This window comes from Cucumis melo, chromosome 3 (genome assembly GCF_025177605.1).
Source record: "Cucumis melo cultivar AY chromosome 3, USDA_Cmelo_AY_1.0, whole genome shotgun sequence".
In the NCBI taxonomy this organism is placed as follows: Eukaryota; Viridiplantae; Streptophyta; class Magnoliopsida; order Cucurbitales; family Cucurbitaceae; genus Cucumis; species Cucumis melo.
The window spans coordinates 1,941,151-1,953,290 of record NC_066859.1 but is presented as its reverse complement, the minus strand read 5'-3'; the positions used below and the strand labels follow the sequence as shown (position 1 = coordinate 1,953,290).

General features: G+C 30.1%; 1 protein-coding gene across 8 annotated transcripts in view; it reads left to right on the top strand.

The window, feature by feature from the left end:
• LOC103485496 (protoporphyrinogen oxidase 2) overlaps nt 1-1,218 on the top strand; it is a 28,106-nt gene extending 26,888 nt beyond the window's left edge. For 5 of the 8 annotated variants that reach the window (XM_017043977.2, XM_008443137.3, XM_008443138.3 and 2 more), the window contains one exon: nt 333-817. The gene's annotated coding sequence lies outside the window, so the exon portion shown is untranslated. Of the gene's footprint in view, nt 1-332; nt 818-927 lie in introns of those variants that run through there. The other 3 variants (XM_017043976.2, XM_051082667.1, XM_051082666.1) reach the window with 1 other exon arrangement.
• The last annotated feature ends 10,922 nt before the right edge of the window (nt 1,219-12,140 follow it).

The window sequence follows — 12,140 nt, the reverse complement described above, 5'->3', positions numbered from 1 at the left end:
CGGGCTTTTAGTTAAATTACAAGTTTAGCTCCTAAACTTTAAGGTTGGTGTCTATTAGTTTCTAGGCTTTCAAAACTTTCTAATTGTTTTCCAAACTTGTTTAGTAAGTTCCAACTTTTAATTTTGTGTTTAATGCCCAATACCATAGATCCTTGAAATTTTTAATTAATTTTTAAAATGAATTGATCTACTGGATAGAATTTTTAAGTCTAATAAAATCATATACTTTTGTGTAGAGTAGATTTGTCAATTTCAAAAAATTTATAAGTTGGATGTCTAAATTTGTAATTTAACCTTCTTTTGGTATCCTTTTCCCCTTATGCTCGGTGCAGGGGCTTCCTCTCAAATTGTTGGAAGAATCAGCAACAATTTTCTGCTAAGTAATTTTCTGGTCATTGCAATTATTAACTTCCAAGTTGCAATGAATATCCATTCCATCTACTGGAATGGTAATGCTGTGCTGTAATTCTTGTCTTCTGCACTGAAAGACAAAAAAATAAAATGAGTATATATTTGTTCTCCAATGACCAATCCAATCTATGCGGTTACAAATATTAAACTTTGGACCTATGGTAACAACACGCTCTTCATCTTGTCGTATTTGAAGAGCATGTTCTCAAGCCTACTGTCACTTGCGTGCTTAAGCAGTAGCACAACCAGCTAGCTTTTAAGAAAAGTAGTGTGTTTTACTGTTTCAAGTGGGTTTATATAAACAATGCAGAAAACCAAGTTAAAGTCTGATCTATACCCATCTGACGTTTGGATCCTATTCCCTCAACCAACCAAGTAATTGGATATTCCACTTCTGTTTTGTTAATTATATTGAGCTGTCTCTACGCCGTTTCGGAGTTAAAATTAGACTTACTTTTGAATTCTGCCACTTTGAAAGTCTAAGCCTTGACTTCTTGTACGTGTTTCTATTTTCAGATGTTGTGTAACGGAAATGTCTAAAAGCTTATGGCCTCTCCAAACTCATGGGCCTTATATATATTAGAGTGGTTGAAAATGCAATCAAAGTCTCAAAACCGGTTAACTAAAGGAATAATCATAAGTTTATAAGGGATCAAAGAACAACGGCCTTCCATGGTACAAAGTCTTTTGGGTGAAACTAAAAACAAAACTACGAGGGTTTATGTCCAAAATGGACAATATCATACTGTTGTGAAGATATTTATAGATTTGTTATCCTAACATTGGTCAATATTGTTCTTATTTAAATCTTCTCGTCTTTTTGTGTTATTGAGTGAAATCATTGGATTATGAGTAGAAGCTTTCTTAGCACACTGGACATATTGTTGGACTTATACCTTTGTAGTTTGAAAGCATCTCATAGGATTGGTTTAAAACAAGTGAAAATGTGTAAAGGGGCTATGGAATATTGCACTTCACCCTGATATAGCTCATAGTGGAAGGAGGAGGAAGAATAAAATTAAACCAAATATTACTAATGTTTTCTATCGAATAAAAAAATATAAAAATTGTAAAATAGTAAAGAATCGACATACAAATCTACATAGTCCACTGACATTATAAGATAAAAAAAAAAAATACATAATTAAAGCATCTCTAGGTAGGGGTGTTCATCGTTCGGTTCGGTTTGAAGCTAAAATTACATTGAACTGCAAAATGCAAAAGAAATATTATATGAAACCGAACTGAACTACCCATGTGTGTCAAACCGAATCGAAATCAAACCGTTTATACATAAATAAAATCGAACAGAAATTGAACCGTTTATACATAAATATTAGAACCGAAAGAAATACTTTAGGAACATTATACATAAATAAAAGTCCTACAAAGTTACAAACGTAGATTAAATTAATCTGTACAATAATTAAGTAAAAAACAGAAGTTTCAAACATTGTCGACGTTTTGGCTATATTCTGCCTAGTGCCTATAATATACAAAATATTTAAACCAATAGAAGAATTAGAAACATAAATTTACAGCTTTTAGAATGAAAATAAATTGATGAGAATGAAATAAGAATTTGCATGCCAGAGGGTGTCATCTTCGTCTCCTTATGCCGTTTGAGTTCCACTTCCAATACCATCTATCCTAAGTAAGTTTTACTTATATATTTAATTCTTTACATATATATATATATATATATATATATATATTAATTTTTTAACACATTGAATCGAACCACGTGCATTTGATTTCGATTAGATTTGTCAATCGATTCGAATTTCAACTATTTTTTAAACTCTCATATTTATAGGGTCAGAGTGTCTACATAGTTTACTTTTCTAAACATAGGGTAGAAAATATAAATTACACTAAGATAGCATAGGGTAGAAAATATAAATTACACTAAGATAACAAATACATACTTCATCGTTTGAATTGTCAGATAACAATATTCTAACAAGCAATACATGATATCTTAAAATGAGCATGGTTCATGTGGTGAAGTTTTAATGCGTAAATTTTATAATAGATGGTAGGTTTAAATATGGTTTTTGCTTGTATATAATAATGCTCCAGAAACAATTTTGTGAACATGACAAGACATCTAAATTCAATTCAATTCGTAGTGTAGTAGTAGTGTTAAAAAAAGGGAGATATTTATCATATTTGGGATATGGTGATGCATATTGATTAGCCATGTTGGGACTAACCTATGTTCAGAAGAGTGTGGCCTAAGAAGGAACAAAGTTTTTTATTTTTTATTTTTAAAAAAGGTAGTAATAGAATAGGAGGTTTGTTAATTATTTGAAGGCATTTAACTCAACCTCAATGTGAAGGTAGGCATAGGCAATCTACCACATGAAGTTGACTACACTCTTTTGTCTTTTTTGATGTTGGTCACAGTCAAAGAAATCAGAACTTTGGTACATTTTTCCGTTTAATTATTCATTTTTTGTTCTGACAATTATGAATTACTCATTCCACATTCAATGCCTCTGTTTAAGTTCAAGTCTGGTTAATATACCAAAATTTTAGTAATGCCATACAATTTATTATTGATGAATTTTGTTATACTTAAACAGATTTAAAAAAAAAAAAAAATTGTTGCACATCATTAATAATGTATTTTTTAAATTGTAAAAATAACAAATTTAAAAATAAATAATCTTCTAACTTTCTGGATATATCTAATTACCTATCATATTTATCATGTAATATGCAAAACATAGACCGTTTTTTTTTTTCATCTAATACACTTTCCCTAATTGGATTAGGAACCCCAAAAAAGATACCCATTAAAAATATTGTTAATCAAATGCCCGCTGTCCCTTTGCTTCTACAAGAAAGAAGATAATTACAATTTTCAAGATATTATTTCGAGACCTAATAGTTTATTCTTTTGAAGAGAGAAAAAAAAAAAAAAAAGGATTTGATTCTTTCTTTCTTTTTTCCTTTTCTTTTGAATATGAAGTTGTCATTACTGTTCAATTTCAACGATATTCATTAACGATTCTAATTAGAAAAATTGAAACATTACAACTTTATTACTATTATTATTCTTTGGCTTTTTAAACCTTCCAAAATACAGTAACAATATATATATCCTCAAGAACTGAAGATAAAGAAATGGATAAGGATGAAGATAATGTATAAGTAAATGGCTAAGAGAAACCAAAAGGCATATATAACATATCCAAAACTAAAATAAGAGACTAACAAATAGATTTAACTATACAAATATCTTCAAACTTTAACAGGAAGATTTTCTAAGGTTACAATTAAAATTAAAATCTACGAGAAAGTTGTATATATATATATTGAACTTAAAAAGAATGGTCCCATATTTAGAGCTTTGGTGTTGTTTGATTGAGTGTTTGGTGTGGAAAAAATTTGGAGATTACAGGTTTGGGTCTTTTATCCATAAAATCAAATCACTCCAACAAGATGCTTTCTTTCTCTTTTCTGAATATTTGTTGAAATGTATGGTTTATAATTTTATCATGAAAATGTGAGCCCACTTTCTTTTTTTCTTTTTTTTTTTTAACACTTTTTTATTTTAACAATTTTTTATTTTGTCCTTAGATGGAATTGAAGGAATCTTGTTGTTTGGTTGACACTGATTTACTAATCCCACTTTCTTCTCATTATTGTTTAACTAAATTTGGTACATAAAAATATCAATAATTACTACATAATCATCTTAAATTTTAGAGTCAAATGAAGATGTGATTGGTTGGTCATTGGACTTGGTGAAATTGTTTTCGTCCTTCCTCTCTGCTTTTAGATTTGGTTATTTTCATGCCAATTTATCTATTCAATTTGTTTTTTTTTTAATTTCTAAATTAATAAAATAAACTAAAATATGCACAAAACATTTTCGTTTATCTAATATTGCATTATCATTACCATGTTAAATAGATAGGAGTCTATTCTGATCAAAGAGATTATGATATTTTACTATATTTATACATATTTTCAGAAGTTATGTTATTTAAATAATTTTTTTCTTCAGATTTCGATATGCTTTGCTAATTATTTTACTTTTAAATGTAAGTCTATTTCCTTTCTTTATTATGGTTTGTAACTTTTTTTATTTACCATAGTTAAATTTTTAATCCACTATAAGAAGGAGGGGGTATGTCGACGCAGCTCGGCTTCTCAGAATCCCGAAATGAAGCTGCGCTGACGTCAGAACCAATATTGACAAGGACGTTGCGAGAAATATGTAGGTGTCACCTCTCCCGACGTGAGAATAGGGCGGCGTCTACAAAGGTTAATATCGGTGCACTCTTCGCCAACATGGTCAATACGTCGACAATGCGGAACTACGGACGCGTGTTAACAGCATCCCAAAAACCTCACTATTGTCGTCGTCGTGTGTGTCAGTTTTGTCTAATACTCGGCGTCGACAGTGCAATCAGATTTTATTTTTTATTAATTAACATATAATTAATAAAAAATTAATTTACTTCTAACTTTTATTAATTAATGTAAACTTAATAAAAAAAATATTAAAATTCTAAATTGAATTAGAATTAACGTAAAATTGAAAAAAATTACAAAAATACCAAGTCGAATTTATTATTAATTGAAATATTAAAAAAGTACACGTTCTAGGTAGTTCAAATATAAATTATATCAATAATACAAAGTAAAAATGAAAACTTAAACATAATTCAAAGTGTTGATGCCAGTTTCTCAACTTCTGCACATTGCCTCAACATCACTATAGCTAGTATGATCATAGGGACATGGGTAGGATGTGCAACGAGGGAAATTTAACATTATTACGAGTTGTGTTGAGAGAAACACGAGGTTGCTTGAAACAAAGTTAGAATTCTTTCTGTTTCAAGCAAGTTTGTATTTCTTTGGACGTGACTTGTAATAATGTCCAACTACCCTCTTTACACATGCTACCCATGTCTCTATGGTCAAACTAGCTAAAATAATGTTCAACTTCTTTTCTTCTGTTTGAGTTCTTCCATTGCACATAATGCTGAAATGCACAACAAGTTCGATATCAAAAATAGATACAATATACATACAACAGAATATACATTTGTAGGAAATAAATGAACAACCATCAATATACATTCAAAAGCATCAACATACATACAACAGAACAATCATCAACATATATTCAAAAGCATCAATATACATTTAACAACATCAACATACATACAACAGAACCCAATGTCCAGATTTGCAATGTCCTCTTGTGCTATTTATTCTAGTGTTATTTATCTTGTTATGACATAATGTGTGACTTGTGGCGTTCTATGTTACATATACCGTCTAACTCTTATTATCCTCATTCAAACAGTAAAATAAATATCCTTAAAAGCATGCTAAAGAGGTAAAGAATGATGGGGCAATGCCAATATATATGTTTATTAAACTGATATGAACATAATGATCTAATCGTTGGGTTTTGGTAAGAATAAGAGAAGGGATATAATTTGTATATTTGAAAGGAATAAGAAAATCACCAGTTCCAACATCTAAAAGAAATTAATTGGAATAGTTTGAAATTTACCGAAAATGAAAGAACGACGGCAAGGGAGATGACGATGAGGGCAAGGGAGATGACGATGAGGGCAAGGCACGACGAGCGGCGGATGGACGACACGCGTTGAAGACCGATCAAGACACGGATCTCCAACGACGGTTGTGTGTGACAGAGACGACGAAACTTGTGACGCGAATCGTGAACAGAGAAGAACAGTTCGAATCGAAGAACGGAAAAGAACGGAGAAGACGTTGATTTTCAAAATTTCAGTTTTGTCTTTTAGAGAATTGAAATGAAATATATAGGAAAACTTCCGACGCCGTTATCTATTCGTCGGGAATAGTTAGATAAAGTTCCGATGAATCACTAATATCGTCAAGAGTAGGTGAACCATTCTCGACGCTCCATGCATGACGTCGGGGATCTTGCTCTAACACATAATTAATGTTTAAGTTTATCCCGACGTCTCATGTAACCTGTTGGAAACTATATTCCTATTTCCGACGCCATGCATGAAGCGTCGAGGATCTTGCTCTAACATATAATAAATGTTCGAGTTTATCCCGACGTCCTGTGTAACCGTTGGGAACTATGCTCGTATTTTCGACGCCGTTTGATAAGCGTTGGGATTGGCTTCTTTTTTCTCGACGTTTTTCATGATACATCGGGCAAAGATGATATTAAAATAATGATTTTTCCGTGTCCTGACGTATTTTAAATGTGACTATACGTTGTTTTACTGCAAAAACTTGGTTTGAAAATGGCAACAACGACATTACATGTGACATGCATTTCAAACACTCGGTGTGAAACCCTAAGATTTTAAAATTATGAACACAATTGGTATACCCCTAATATCAAATTCTAAAATCTCTAATTCAATTTGACAACAATCCAAAGAAATGTATTAAATTCGGATTATCCTTTAATTGAAGACCAAAAGATAAGGAGAACTAGTTCTTCAATCCAAGTTCGAACACTCTACAAGCAAGATGACAATCAAACTTAGCTGAATGTTCTTGACATGCAACCTTGAGTCAAGAATAGAATTGATGATGCTCAATCATCTACCAAGAGAATTTTATTTGATAGAAAACTCTAAATCTTTAAAATATCAAAACCACTTTAAACAACCTAAAGGACAAGACTTAAATAGCCTCAATCATTGTAAAAAGAGTAAACTAACCTTAATTAAATGTTATTAAAAAAATAAAATTGAAAAATATTATAATTACATTCTAATTATTAAATAAAATCTAATTAATAATTTGATGCTTGAACTTGTCTATCCCGACATTGAAATTAATAAAGCATACAAATTATAAAAATATCTACTTATATTTAATGTTTGGTTTGTTTTAAAACTTAATTATGTTATTAATATGATTTATTATACAAAGTTTAGGAGGGACATATAAAAGTAAAATTGAAATTATTACAAACAGTTTAGAAAAGTAGTCAAAAAGTTGAGAAAGGTAATTCTTGTATTTGAATGATTAATTGCTTTTAATTACTTGGAAGTAGTTTTTCTTTTTCTTTTTTTTTTCCACTACACTTGGAACTCAAATACCCTCATGGAACACAAATACTGTACATGAAAACTACTTTTCTTAATCAGAAATCATTTTAAATCACAAAACATCTTCAAATATTTATAAATATGGTAAAATATTACGATGTATCATGATATAAATAGATACATATATAGTTGTCTATCTTGGTCTATCATAATCAATTGTAGATATAAAATTTTATTTCATCTCGTGAAGTACATGTGTTAGATATTGAAAATTGCATCAACTATAAATTTGTATTTAAGAAAAAGAAGTAACTTTAATCGATTTAAAAGAAGTTTGAAAATTTGTAGGAGACCGATAAATGTTAATAGATGAAAAAGTGACATAGATTAAAGAAAAATAAACTTTTTAAGTTGTATTTTTTTTAATCACCAGTTAAATTAAATACTTAAATGAATGAATTGAGATAAATTTGTTTGGTGGAAAGTCCAATCATTCAACTTGAAAGAGTTTTAAAGTAAAAGAATACAAAGCATTAAGATACTCATTTTAATTGGAACCATATTTTAACCAAATAAAACAACTTTCTTTTATTTAGATTTTGATTGAGCAGTTAGATGTCACATCATACACAAAGTAGAGTTTAGAGAATAATAATGGGAAACTAAAAATTACAATTCAAATTTCGAAGGTTTTTTTTGTTTCTCAGGGTGAATTTTATATGTAGAATAAATATTTGGTTAATTTTCACTAATATAACTGACTATTAAAATATTTACGGGTCAGGTAACACAATCACTTTTTAAATATTTTAAGTTTATTTTTCGTCTTTCTTCTCGTTTTCGACTTTGTTATTCTTTTTACATCGTTTAGATTTAGGTAATCAAATCTTATTTCTTTCTATTCTATTTTTTTTTTCCAGTGTGATTTCTTTCCATCGTCTTTAACCAAATCTTAAAAATCGTGTATCAAAAACAAATAAACGATCGTATAAATAAATCTAAATGATAGTGTACCAAAATAATCTTGAAAAAATTTGTTTAGCTAAATTTAAACGATCGTGTAACCAAATTAAACGATATAATTGAAATAATAAATCCTTTAGATTTGGCGATCCTATACAAAACAATAGCAAAATTTAAACGATTATGTACCAAATATATTTTGCGTTTTTTACGGCGTGATTGATATGATATTTTTTGTATTTTCTATTATGGGTCTGTAAGTTTTTTTCGTTTTTGAAATTGTTCTATAAGTGTAAATATTTTACCGTTTTGATATATTTTTTATAAGACCCTTCAATATTTTGTTAATTTTTTTTTATTTTCAACAATTTCTCTAAAAAATAATTATACTTTTATTTTTATTTTTTATTTTTGTAGCTTTTTCTACTAAGCATTGGAATCTAAGTAAACGAACGCACAAATTTAAAAATGGAATGAAAAATTAAAAAGTTGATATTTAAAATAGAATAAAATGTAAAAGATTAGAGATAGGATAGAATATAACTTTTTCAACTTCTATCCATCTCATTTTGGTACTTACTTATTTTCGTTCATCAATTATAGATAAAATATGAAATTTATGGTTTTAAATAAAAAAATATTCTAAATGATAAGCTTTTAAAAATATTTATAAATATTAAAATCACGGTCTAACTACAAATATAATAATCTATCTTCGTCTATCGACTATTGTAGTTTATCATTGTAATATTTTGTTATATTGTATAAATATTTTAGTTTATTTTGATATATTTAAAAATAATCTTATGAAAAGAAATTGTAAATGAAAAGAAAGAAAATGGGGTGATGAATAAATAAAGTGAAAGTAGGCATGAGGCCAATTTAATATCACCTCTCAATCACTTATATGCTTCACATTGTCACACTTCCATTCCCAACACCCTTTTTATTTATTTATTATAGAATTTGTCAAAAGAAAAATTGACAAAGTTTTTACTATTTCCACTTTCCCAATTCACATTTTTAAATTATGTAACTTGGAATCATGTTTTGTATAATATAATAGCACTGTAATATTAAGTTTTTATATGGTTAAATTAAATTTTGATTTTTGAATTTTGATATTTATTTTTCATTATTTGGTATTAAATTTTTAACCACTTTAATTTTGTGTTAGAGAACTCATCCAACCTTTTAGATATTTAGTAAATATTTGAACTTCAATTTTATGTGCAATTTAGTTTCCTTAACTTTAAAGTTATTGAATATGTCAATAATTTATCTGATACAAAATTACAAATCCAAAAATTTATTATTGGATACAAAATCGAAAGTTTAAGAATTCATATTAGTCATTTTCTAAAGCTCAAAGACTTGTTTGACATAAAGTTGAATATATATATATATATATATATATATATATATTGGAACCTATTAAATGTACAATATTCAAACAAGCACACATTGAAAGGTGGAGACTAAACTCATAGTTTATGTAGAAAAGTGACAAATACTTAAGTAGGTTTAAATTAGGTTTTTTAAGTTGAGGGTAGAATGACAATTATGCTTAATGAAATTTTTGCAAATATGTCAATCTTCTTTATTTTAGGTTAAAAGAAAAGAAGAAGATTGAAATTAGAGAAGGGGTAGTCGGATATACACAGTATAAAGAGAGAGATTGACAACATACATCACTTGAGAGAGAGGTCGCGTTCGAGGGTGAACCATTCCGTTTGGCATCAAGTGCGTCTTCTGGTGAAGGAAGATTGGCGATTTTTGTGATTGGAGAGTACAACAACGTTTGATGTCCGGCGTCCTCGCGGTAAAGCTTGACAGCGATTTTTGGCTATTACGACGACGGACAAAAACAAAGTGTTTTGGGCAGCGTTTGAGTCTCAGTTTTCGGGCAGTGACGTTGGGTTCCGACGGGTTTGGATCAGTTTCGTCATTGGGTGTTAATCCAATGTGTTTGGTTCTTGTTTCTAAGGTATTTTCTAAGCTTTTCGTACTTAGATTCAAAGGTATATTTCAACACATGTGTCTCTCATGTTCTTGGTGTTTTGGTCGACGGTAAAGTCAGGTTAGGGCGGTAAAATTACAGATTACATATTATTGTGTTGATTTCTGTAATTTGTATCTTGGATTGGCTCTTAATAAAACCCCTCCAAGCTGATTCTCAAAGTGGATGTAGACCGAATTAGTCGAACCATTATATATCTTTGTGTCGTGATTATCTGGCTATTGCGTTCTGGTTGGTTGTTCTGCTGTGTTTTCTGATTTAGTGAAGGAATACGTAACAAGTGGTATCAGAGCTCCATTCGATCCAAAGGAGATTTGGGTTTTATGTAGTAGTTCATAGTTGGCATATCTCGGTTAAATTATTTTTTTGTAAAGATGGCTTCGACGTGGTTTGAAGTGTTTAAGATTAATGGAAATGGTGATTTCGCTCTTTGGAGAAAAAAATTAGAGCTATTTTGGTTCAATATAAAGTAGCTAAAATCTTAGATGACGAGAGACTTTTAGAAAATATTACAAAAAGTGAAAAATGGGATACAGATGAAATGGCCTATTTAACAATCCTTCTGTATCTGAAGTGCTTAGGCTAATGGATGAGTCTACTACTACAGGGGAGTTGTGGAAAAAGCTAGAGAGTCTTTACTTGACAAAGTCCTTGCCAAATAAATTATGTATAAAAGAGAAATTCTTTGGATATAAGGTGGACCAAAGTAAAAGCTTAGAAGAGAACTTGGATGAATTTCAGAAGATTATAGTTTATCTCAATAACATCGGTGAGAAGATGTTGGATGAGAATGAAGCAGTGATTCTTTTTAATTCATTACCAGAAACATATCGAGAGATTAAGGCAGCTATTAAATATGGTCGGGATTCATTAACCATGAGTATAGTGTTGGATGCCTTGAAGACTAGAAATCTCGAAATTAAGAAAGAACGCAAGGACGGTGAGTTACTCATGGCTAGAGGAAGAAGTGACAAAAATAGCTGGAAAGGCAAGGAGAAGAGTTCCAAGATGAATTCAAAGGGGGAAGCTAGAAAGTGTTTCCTTTGTCATAAAGAAGGACACTTTAAGAAACATTGTCCTTTGAATAAGAGCAAGAAAGCATCAAGTAGCAAACATGCAAATAGTGAAGCGAATGTTACTGATGGGTATGGTTTAGGGTATGATTTAGTAGAGGTCTTGATGGTATCTCACAGGGATATACAAAATCCTCGGATCATGGATTCAGGTTGCACATATCACATGACTCCTAATCAGGATTTTCTGATTAACTTTCAGAAAAGTGATGGGGAAAAAGTCTTATTGGGTGATAATGGTACCTCTGAAGTAAATTGAACTGGTTCAGTTCAAATTGCAACACGTGACGAGATGATCAGAATGCTTACTAATGTGAGGTATGTTCTAGAACTCAAACGTAATCTAATATCTTTTGGTGAATTAGATAGATTAGGTCATACCATAAAATTTAAGAATAGATTTATGAAAGTTACCAAGGGTTATGTGGTTAAACCGAGGGGAATATTGAGGAATGGTCTGTATGTGTTGGAAGGTATTGCAGTTTCATGTAGTGCTACTAAGGCATTAGAGCAACAAAAACAGCAGACAGTTGATCATGTTGTGACAGAGGTTAGAATTGATGGTGTACAGTCATCAGGCAAAGGTTCAAATGTATCTAGTGATCAATCACTACTAGTTTCACAAACAGGGGATACATA